We start from the raw sequence: 10,324 nt of genomic DNA on the forward strand, positions 1-10,324 counted from the left end.
ATGACCCTCGGGCTCCGGAAACCCAAGGGAAAAAGAGGCTAGGTGGCAAATGGTAAAACCAAGGTTGGGCATTGCTGGAGGAGTTTTATTCAAGGCGAACTGTCAAGGGGTTCCCATTATAACCCAACCGTGTAAGGAACGCAAAAAACCGGGAACATAACACCAATATGACGGAAACTAGGGCGGCAAGAGTGGAACAAAACACTAGGCAAAAGGCCGATCCTTCCACCCTTTACCAAGTATATAGATGCATTAAGATAAACAAGATAATATGGTGATATACTAACAATAAGCAATGTTCCAACAAGGAACGATCTCCAAACTTCACCTGCAACTAGCAACGCTATAAGAGGGGCTGAGCAAAGAGGTAACATAGCCAAACAACGGTTTGCTAGGACATGGTGGGTTAGAGGTTTGACATGGAAATATGGGAGGCATGATAAGCAAGTGGTAGGTATCATAGCATAGGCATAGCAAAAGAGCAACCATCTAGCAAGCAAAGATAGAAGTGATTTCGAGGGTATGGTCATCTTGAATGCAAAGTTGTCAAAGTTGACTTGATCCTCGTAAGCGAACTCAACGGGCTCCTCATTCATGAACTCATATCCTGGCTCTACCCACACAAGAACAACAAGCAAACGGAACACAATCAACCATGTGCAAAGCTCAAGCAATATGATGCAAACATGGTATGATATGCGGGATGCGATATGGGATGCATATGCAAGATTTTACAAGGAATGATTGAACCTTGCCTCAACTTGGAAATCCAAGAGTTCCACTGGAAAGGTGAGGTGATTTCGGTTGAAATCGATATAAAGATCACCGGAATCGGATGCACGGTTTGGAAATGGCAAGCAAAACAAATATGGCACCGGTCTGCGATAATCAGCAAGTGAGCAACTAATGCATCAAGATAAATATGATACAGCACCCAAATATGACAACAAAATACATGGCAGGGATCCACTCATGATGCTTGACAAAAGATGAACACTGAGCTACGGCAAATTCATCCATTAACAGGTTCAAACAAGCATGGCAAAAGAGCAAATGATAACATGTTTCAGACTTGGTGAAATTAACACAAGTCTGGAATTTATCATCAGGAAGCACACTTTAGAGCATGAAAACTACATGCTACATGAACTTAACATGGTAGAGAAAGGCATGGCATGAAGCTACTCAAAGCACTTAACAAAAGTCCCTTAGTGACCTTGAGCCAAAAGGGATCATAAAATACAATTGCAAGCATGTGAACATGGCAAAAACATAAACAGATACAGACTTGGTGAAAAACTGGAGCATGCAAAATAGTTAACGAGTAGGCATGTTTACGAGCTCGATGCACTCAGTACAGAGCATGGCATGACAAACCAAGCATAAACCCATCAAGAATACATAGCATGGAAGCTAGACATGGCAAGAATAACATCATAGCATGGGCGGATCAATAGCAACATCCTCGGGAAAATCGCTAAACATGTCAACAATCTGCCAGGATCATTTTATAGCAAAAGTAGAGCTCGATTGACTCAAGCTAGGGTGCTCCATAAATGCAAACAAAGACATGGATGGATAGAGCACCACAATGTTAACAAAACATCCTTACTGATCATCCTCAAAAGAGGCACATATCACTAGGAAACAACATGAACATGTGGCATAACAACAAAATCAGGACAAGGACTTTGTGAAATTCTAAGTCCCTGAAATCAGCATCAACGATTACGCTACTTTGCAAGCTTGTGCTAGTCACCACAATTATCACAAAAATACATGGCAAACACCCCTGTAAAGATGACATGGCATATAACAAAACACATGTAGAACACAGGATCATAGCATGCACACATTAATCATGGGAAAATGACAAAAGGCTATTTGCCGAAACAGATCTGACAAATTCATCACATAGCCCTCTTCCAATAGCATTTAGGGCATCAAGATGAGCTCAAATGGAAATGATGCAATGATATGAAATGATTTACTCGTCGAGACGAACATTTTGATATGCTACATGCACGAATCGGAGCTACGGATGCAGAGTTATGGCATGTCAAAGTATGCATAAAATTACTGGGAGAGAGGGAGAAAGTCAACCGAGATCTAGGGTTTCACTGTAGTCCGGATCGAGATCTGGGGTACTGTAGTTGCCGGAGAGTCGCCAGAATCTTCAAGCTCGCCGGAGAGGGAGGTTGGATCCAGCCAGCCGAGGCGCTCTGGTGGCCGGAGACGGAGGTGGGCGGCACGCGCGACGAGGGGCGACGAGGGACGCAGCTATCGGCGTCGGGCGGCGAGGGTGCCGCGGTGGAGCGGCGAGGTTGGTGGCGGCGGACAGCGAGGTCGGTGGCGGCGAATGGTGATGAGGGTTGCAGGCGGCGGCGTGCGGGCGAGTCGTCGTCGGGCGCGGGGAGGATGAAGGCGGGCGGTGGCGGAGTGCGGATGGGCCTCGGGGGTCGGCGATGGGCTTCCCGGGCCCTGGCGGCGCGGCGAACTGGGGACCGGGCGGTGGCCAATCGCGATGCGACACGTGGCGGTGGCGGTGGATTTGGACGTGTCCGGCCGAACGAAAAATTGTTCGGCGGCGCGTAGAAAGGGAGGGGACTAGGGTTTCGTCCGGATTTCGGGGAAGGGATCTATATATAGAGGTAGAGGGAGCTAGGAAGCTCCAAATGGAGTGCGGTTTTCGGCCACGCGATTGTGATCGAACGCTCTAGACGATGGAGGTGGTTTAGGTGGGTTTTGGGCCAAATTGGAAGGGTGTTGGGCTGCAACACACGCGAGGCCTTTTCGGTCCCTCGTTTAACCGTTGGAGTATCAAATGAAGTCCAAATGGCAGGAAACTTGACATGCGGTCTACCGGTAGTAAACCAAGGCCCCATGACAAGTCTCGGCCCAATCTGGAAATGTTTAACCCCCACACACGAAAAGAGGTAGAAAGGACCACCGGAGGACATAGGAGCGCCGGAATGCAAAACGGACAACGGGGAAAATGCTCGGATGCATGAGACGAACATGTATGCAAATGCAATGCACATGATGACATGATGTGAGATGCATGACAAAGACAACAACACACGGAGACAGAAACCCGACAATGATGAAAATAAAATAACTTAGCGCCGGAAACAGCAAGAGTTGGGATACATATAAGGTAAATTACATCCAGGGTGTTACATGAAGATTGCGAGGCAAGTTTCCAGGAGCTGAAGAAACGTTTGACTACAGCCCCAGTGCTGACCCTGCCAGATATACGTAAGGATTTCCAAGTGTATTGCGACGCCTCTCGCCTAGGACTTGGAAGTGTTCTTATGCAGGACGGAAGAGTTATTTCGTATGCCTCATGACAACTAAAACCACACGAGTTGAATTATGCCACACATGATTTGGAGCTAGCAGCCGTAGTGCATGCGTTGAAGACTTAGAGACATTACCTTATTGGAAACCATTGTGATGTGTACACAGATCATAAGAGTTTGAAGTACATTTTCACACAGAAGGAACTGAACCTTAGGCAGAGGAGATGGTTGGAGCTCATAAAGGATTATGACATGAAGCTTCACTATCATCCAGGAAAGGCCAATGTCGTAGCAGACGCTTTGAGCCGGAAGAGTTATGCTAATACCCTAGAGAGCACGGGATTGCCGAAGGAGTTAGCAGAGGATCTCCGGGAACTTCAATTGGAGATTGTTCCTAGAGGTTTTGTTGCAACAATGGAGGTTCAGTCTACATTGTTGGGAAAGATTCGAGAAGCTCAAAAGGATGACAAAAAGATTGCGGAGATAAAAGAGAGAATGAGCGAAGGAAAGGCCAAAGGTTTTCGTGAGGATGAGCACGACACCTTATGGTTTGAGGACCGTGTTTATGTGCCCAATAACACAGAGATCAGGAAATTAATACTTCAGGAGGCTCATGACTCACCATACTCGATACACCCCGGAAACACCAAGATGTATTTGGATTTGAAGGAACGTTTCTGGTGGACAAGGATGAAGAAGGATATCGCCGAGTATGTAGCCATATGTGATGTATGTCAGAGAGTGAAGGCAGAGCATCAAAAGCCAGTAGGATTGCTATAGCCTATGCCGATACCCGAATGGAAGTGGGATAAACTTGGCATGGATTTTATCACCGGATTACCAAGGACCAAATCAGGTTATGATTCTATATGGGTAGTAGTTGACCACTTGACAAAGTGGAACACTTTATCCTAGTGAAAACAACTTATACCAGTGCAAAGTTGGCCAAGATATATATGACCAGGATGTCTGCATGGAGTTCTAAGGACCATCCTATCAGATAGAGGAACACAGTTTACCTCAAAGTTTTGGCATCAGCTGCACCAGACTTTGGGAACGAGATTGGAGTTCAGTACAACATTTCACCCGCAAACAGATGGACATACCGAGAGAGTCAACCAGATTCTGGAGGACATGTTGAGGGCCTGTGCGCTAGATTATGGATCTAGTTGGGATGAAAATCTGCCTTATACAGATTTCTCATACAACAATAGTTACCAAGCCATTCTGAAGATGGCACCGTTCGAAGCCCAGTATGGATGAAGGTGCAGAACACCGTTGATGTGGGATGAAGTTGGAGACCGACAGTTGTTTGGACCAGACTTGATCAAAGAGTCTGAGGACAAGGTTAAACTGATTCAAGATCGATTGAAGATAGCTCAGTCTAGACAAAAGAGTTATGCAGATTCGAAACTCAAGGAGGTAACCTATGAAATTGGAGACAGAGCATATCTGCGAGTATCACCTTTGCAAGGAGTGAAACGTTTTGGAGTTAAGGGAAAGTTAGCCCCGAGATTTGTAGGACCGTATCGTGTTTTGGAACGGATGGGAGAAGTTGCCTACAAGTTGGAGTTACCTGAAGGACTGTCAGGAGTTCACTATGTGTTTCATGTTTCCCAGTTGAAGAAGTGCCATGCTGAGATGGCCGATATACCACTAAGAGATATCGTACCCTTGGAGGCAATTCAGTTGGACAATGATTTGACTTATGAGGAGAAGCCAGTCAAGATTTTGGTGTTTGCCAGTCAAGTCACCCGCAGCAAGGTTATCAAGTTTTGCAAAGTTCAGTGGAGCCACCATACCGAGGATGAAGCCACCTGGGAACGAGAGGATGATCTTCGCAAAGACCACCCACACCTATTTTCTAGCCAACCCGAATCTCGAGGGCTAGATTCATCTTAAGGGGGGTAGGCTTGTAACATCCCAAATTTTCAATTTGGAATGTTATACATAGATCATTCTTGCATATCATATTTCATTGCATTTCATCTTGCGATCCTCGAAATCCTAAGCAACTCAAGGACCCTCGGAGAGAGTTGGGGATTTCCCCGGTTTTCAAATTTGATTTTTATCAAATATTGAAACGAGGTTTTTGGTTTTAATTATTTTTCCCTCAAAAAATATTTCATATTAAAGTATATGAGAGGAGATAATATGACTTCTCCAAAATAACTGAAATATTGTAGGAAAAATAATAAAATCAAATATTTGTTTTTATTGGATTTTACTGCAATTTTTGCATTAGAAAAATTGCACATTTTCAAAATTGCATTTTAGGGCCAAGAAAATGTTCATCTCGTTCTAAATATTTTATTTAGACGGTGAAAATTTGTTCTGGCATTTTTATATTTTTATTTTATTTTCTAGGATTTTCTTTCTGTTTGGCGGAATTGTTTTAAAAAAATGTTCGGGTGCCGACTGGGCCGAAACCCAGCCGGGCCGGCCCATCTTCCCCGCCGCCTCGTCCCGCGCCAGGATAGCGCTGCAGCCGCCGCCGACTCGGACGGAGTCCGAGCAGGACTCCACCTCCCCGCTGCCTTGCCCCTCCCCCAAGCCACCTCCCCTCCCCTCTTTAAATACCCAAGCCCCCCGCCACCACCACCCACCCCGCCGCCCGTAGCCGCGCCGCCGCCTCTACCGCGCCTCGCCGCCGCCGCTGCAAGCCGCCGCCGCCGCTCCCGCGCCGCGCCGCCTCACCCCGCCGCCGCTCCGGCGTCTTGCCGGACTCGACGAGGTAGCCGTTCGCCGTCGGGTTTTTTTAAAAAGAAATAGTTTCGTTTTTTTTTTGAAAAACCAAGCTCATTTTTTTAGATCGGTTCACCGGTTTTTCCCGGTTCTTCTCTTTAGTGGACGTTCGTCCGTACATTCGTTTTAACGAACGGTTTTCGCTCGTTTGTTACAGCCAACGAACGCTCGTTCCTTCGCCTATTTGTCAGCTTTCTTTTATCGGATTTTTCCGCGATTATTTCTGATTGCGATTTCTGATCCGATTTCCGTTTCAGTTTATCTTTTCGCTCATTTATCGGAATCGGGCGATTCAAGCGCCTAGATCTTCGTCTCGAGACCCTCTTTCTATTTGATCAACTTAAACAAGATTTTGCTACTTTAAAATTTGACCTTAGTCCAGATTAGTAAACGAATCTTGTTTCTTTCGTTGTTTGAGTTTCGTTGCTTCATTTGATTGGATTCTTTTTGCAACCGGAGTTCTTAAGTTGAACTTTCTGGTAGATCTTCTTATTTGAGATTTACCAGTGCTTCTTTGTTTGATTGCTTATGTATGCTATTCTTTGTTTGCGATAGAATTCCCGGAGTGTGAAGCGTGTTATTTGGAGTCCCTAGGTTTCGCGGATCATCAGCAAGGCAAGTAACACTTTGATCAAACCCCTTTATCACCCAGTTTTTATACATAAGTTCCAATCCTCAAACATTGCATGATTAGGATGCCATTAACATGTGGGTTGGGAAGTAGTTGATGAGGTAGAACCTATTGCCCTGCTATATTCAAACCTTGGGAGTTACTTATACGAATTGCTTATATTGCTATGCTATGCTCGTAGACATGGTTTGGGTGAGTGAAATCCATGACAGATGTGAGATTGTTAATTAATGCTTTAACTTAAGGTGGCAACTTGAATGCACATCTAGGTGGATTGAGGCACCTGCAGAACCCAGTGTTGCCTGTATTTTTGGAAATCCCGGGGTTCCGTGTGATTTTCCTATGGACCGCCACCCAGGCTCAAAGGGAACTGAGATGATTCATGCTAGAAACTTCCGTGTGCAGCCACCAGCTATTATGGGCTCTAGCATAGTTGAGTAAGTTACGTGAAGCTCTTGAAGAGGTGGATCAGTAGGTAGTGGTTTGTAGGTTTTGAATGGTCTACCCGGAGTAGAGAGTTAATGTTCCTGAAAGACTGTGTCTCGGTCATCTGTTTCTCAAACACCATGTAGTGCGAGAAATCCAACGGAGACGATCGAGTCTTGTGGGGAAAAGTGCACAAACCTCTACAAAGTGTACAAACTAATCATGGTTAGCCGTGTCCCCGGTTATGGACATCTTGAGTATCTAGTACTTCGAATATCTTAAGTATCTCATCACTTTTTAACTTAATATTGTTGGGTTGATAATTACTTTAATTGGGATTGAGTTGGAGGAACCTTCTCAATGATGTTTCAACTACCATGATAGTTAAATTAAAATCTATACCTTTGTTGTAGGTAAAATTTGGCTTTTCGCAAAAACTATAACCATAGACCTTTCCACCAGCCCAATATGCATGTAGTGATAGCATTATTTTGTTCTTGCTCTACTGTGTTACTTTGCCAGCATATTCCATGTGCTGACCCATTTTCGGGCTGCAATGTATTATGTTGCAGACTTTTCACACAAGGAGTAAGGTTCGTTAGGTCGTTGTTGTGCAGCTTAGCTATGTCGTTGGAGTTGATGGACTCACTTTATCTTCCAAGCCTTCTGTTGTTATCGTATTAGATGGCCTTAAGCCATATTTATTGTAATAAGTTCTCTTTGGAGACATTCGATGTAATAAGTGTGTGATTGCTACTCTGTTATAAATCCTCGAGTACTGTCGGGGATATACCCTGCGGTTTTACCCGGCCGGAAGTATGACCCAGCCGGACTTGGCGCTTCATCGTAACCTGCCGGATGATTGGCGACTCAAAGGTCTGGCGGTTCACTGGTGTGACGACTCACGAGCCTGGTGACTAATGATGGCCCCGACGGCCGGTCAGACGGATGACAAGGGCCCAAGGCCCAGTAGGCCGACTCATGTTATTGTGGGCCGGCTTAAGACGAAAGGCATGAGGAATATTTCCTTTACAAGGAAGCAAAACCCCTACTTGTATCTGACTTGTAATAGAGAATAAGTTAGTTATAATCTGACTAGGACTCTACATGTAAGCTGCCTCTCCAAACTTATATAAGGAGGGGCAGGGCTCCCCAAAGGGAGGGAAGCAACAAGAAACAATCTCTAGGGCTAGACACGAAGGGGGAGGCGGTTTATGCGGCGACTCTCTTGTGATGATAATGAGACCTAGCCACAAACAACATGTAGGGCTATTACCGGATGATGTTTCCCGGGGCCCGAAGCTGTCTAAATCCTTGTCTTGTGCGTTGATCCTCCTTGCATCTCTCATCCCGATCAACCCCTCTCAAGCTACCACAAAGATGCGCTGGCCTCACGACTAAGTCCTCACACTAGGACATCTATCGTGACAATTCCACGAAAGTTGGCGCCCACCGTGGGGTGCGCGCACTGTGGTGTTGAGTTCTTGGAGGGATATTTTCTAGGGTTCGAGAAGTTCGCAATTTTTCCGGTTTAAACCGGCGTAGAAAATTCACATCAGCTACAAGTTCATCAGTCAAGATTGATGAAGTGTTCTGAAGTGGCGGGTGTGAGATGAAGACTATTTTAGGGTTACACCTGTGTGCTACGGCGCTACATAAGCTGTCGCGATCTACAGAGGCTACGTCAGTTGCAGTGTCTCATCGAAACCGACTACAACCCGGACGAAGTGTCAAAACCGCCTGGGTTGACCTGCCACGTCTTTGTTTTGAGCTGCTTGCCGCATGATGAGCCGCTTCTGCTTCGGCCTAGAGCTGCTGTCCCCGCGGCCAGTCGGAAGTCAGGCCGCCACTACTGTCCTTGAGCCTGGCTGTCGCTGCCTGTCAAGCGCTGTTGCTGTTCCTTGTTTCTGAGTCATCGTGGCTGCTATTATATTACCATCAAAATCAAAGTCCTGGGCGTACGCCGTATCTCTCCAGCCTAAAAAGACATCGCATGGGGAGTTGTCGCAGAAGTTGTCTCACATGGAATATTCAAAAAGAGATCAAGGAATTACTTGTAAGAAGAATCCAGTGCTAAAGCATCCAAATCAGTTTTTTTGACTCTTTTTCAATGGACATCTCCACTGACGGCAGCTACTAATACATGAAGCACCGTAGTGCTACTACATGACCAACACGGAGAACAAGAATTGATTTCTACTCCACGTGATACCCAGACTTTTTTGGGACAACTTGAGATGTGGATGTACGTAGAGTAAACCGACAAGAGGAGGATTCGGTCAACTTCGTCATGGCCGCCTGCAGCTTGGACTCGGACAGGTGCCGTGTGTTGACAGCACACGACCCGGAGTCAGATCTGACACGAGCTCAGTTTTTACGATCGAGCCGCCCTTGCGGTCTGCTTCGGCCATCTGCTTATGTGAGGAAAGAAAGAAAGGAAAAGGGCCTGGTTGGAGTGTGAGCCAGTTGAAAAAGTTATCTACAGGTGCTACTTACGGATAATCAGTCGTCCGAACAAAATCAGATGAGGCGTTATACTGCGGGTATGGAGCGCACTGGCAATGTTCTTGTACCGGCATTTCGTCCATGCCATACTGCCTGGTGAACGAACGTGTGCAAGTCGCCATCCCTATGACCCGGTTTTCATCAACTAACCGGGACCGTGCCCGTGATTGACTCGTCGTCCGCACGGCTTACTGCGCTTGTGATTGATTTTTCCGTCTACACCGTCTGCAATGCCGCGGCTGACTGTACCTACCGGCTGATTTTTATGGTCACCTTGTTATGACAACTGGATCGACCTCCGACAAAAGCCATGTGCCATTTACCTTATTTTTAAGCACATATTAATTCATCTGAGCAAAGCTACTTTGCCCCGTTGTCTTTTATATGCAGGAAAATTATCCATCACAAAGTGGTATTATACCGCGGAGATGGAGACACGCCAAACATTATTTGGCACATGTGGTTGTCCTTACTCAACAGATTCCCGCACCGGCTTACAAATACCGCGGCCAACTCTCTCATCTGCACTGGCTTACAACACGGCTGTCGACTCATCTGTTGTTCGGGCGAATCCGGTGACATCCCTCTAAGACAATTTTTTATGCCGTTATATCACGGATGCACGTTCGGCTGTGCGCACAGTTTCACGGACATGTGTGTTGCGGTCTGTTTTGCATCAACACGTCGGCCGACTTGCCCGTCCGCACCGCCTTAC

The sequence above is a fragment of the Triticum aestivum genome, chromosome 4A (genome assembly GCF_018294505.1).
Source record: "Triticum aestivum cultivar Chinese Spring chromosome 4A, IWGSC CS RefSeq v2.1, whole genome shotgun sequence".
NCBI lineage: Eukaryota > Viridiplantae > Streptophyta > Magnoliopsida > Poales > Poaceae > Triticum > Triticum aestivum.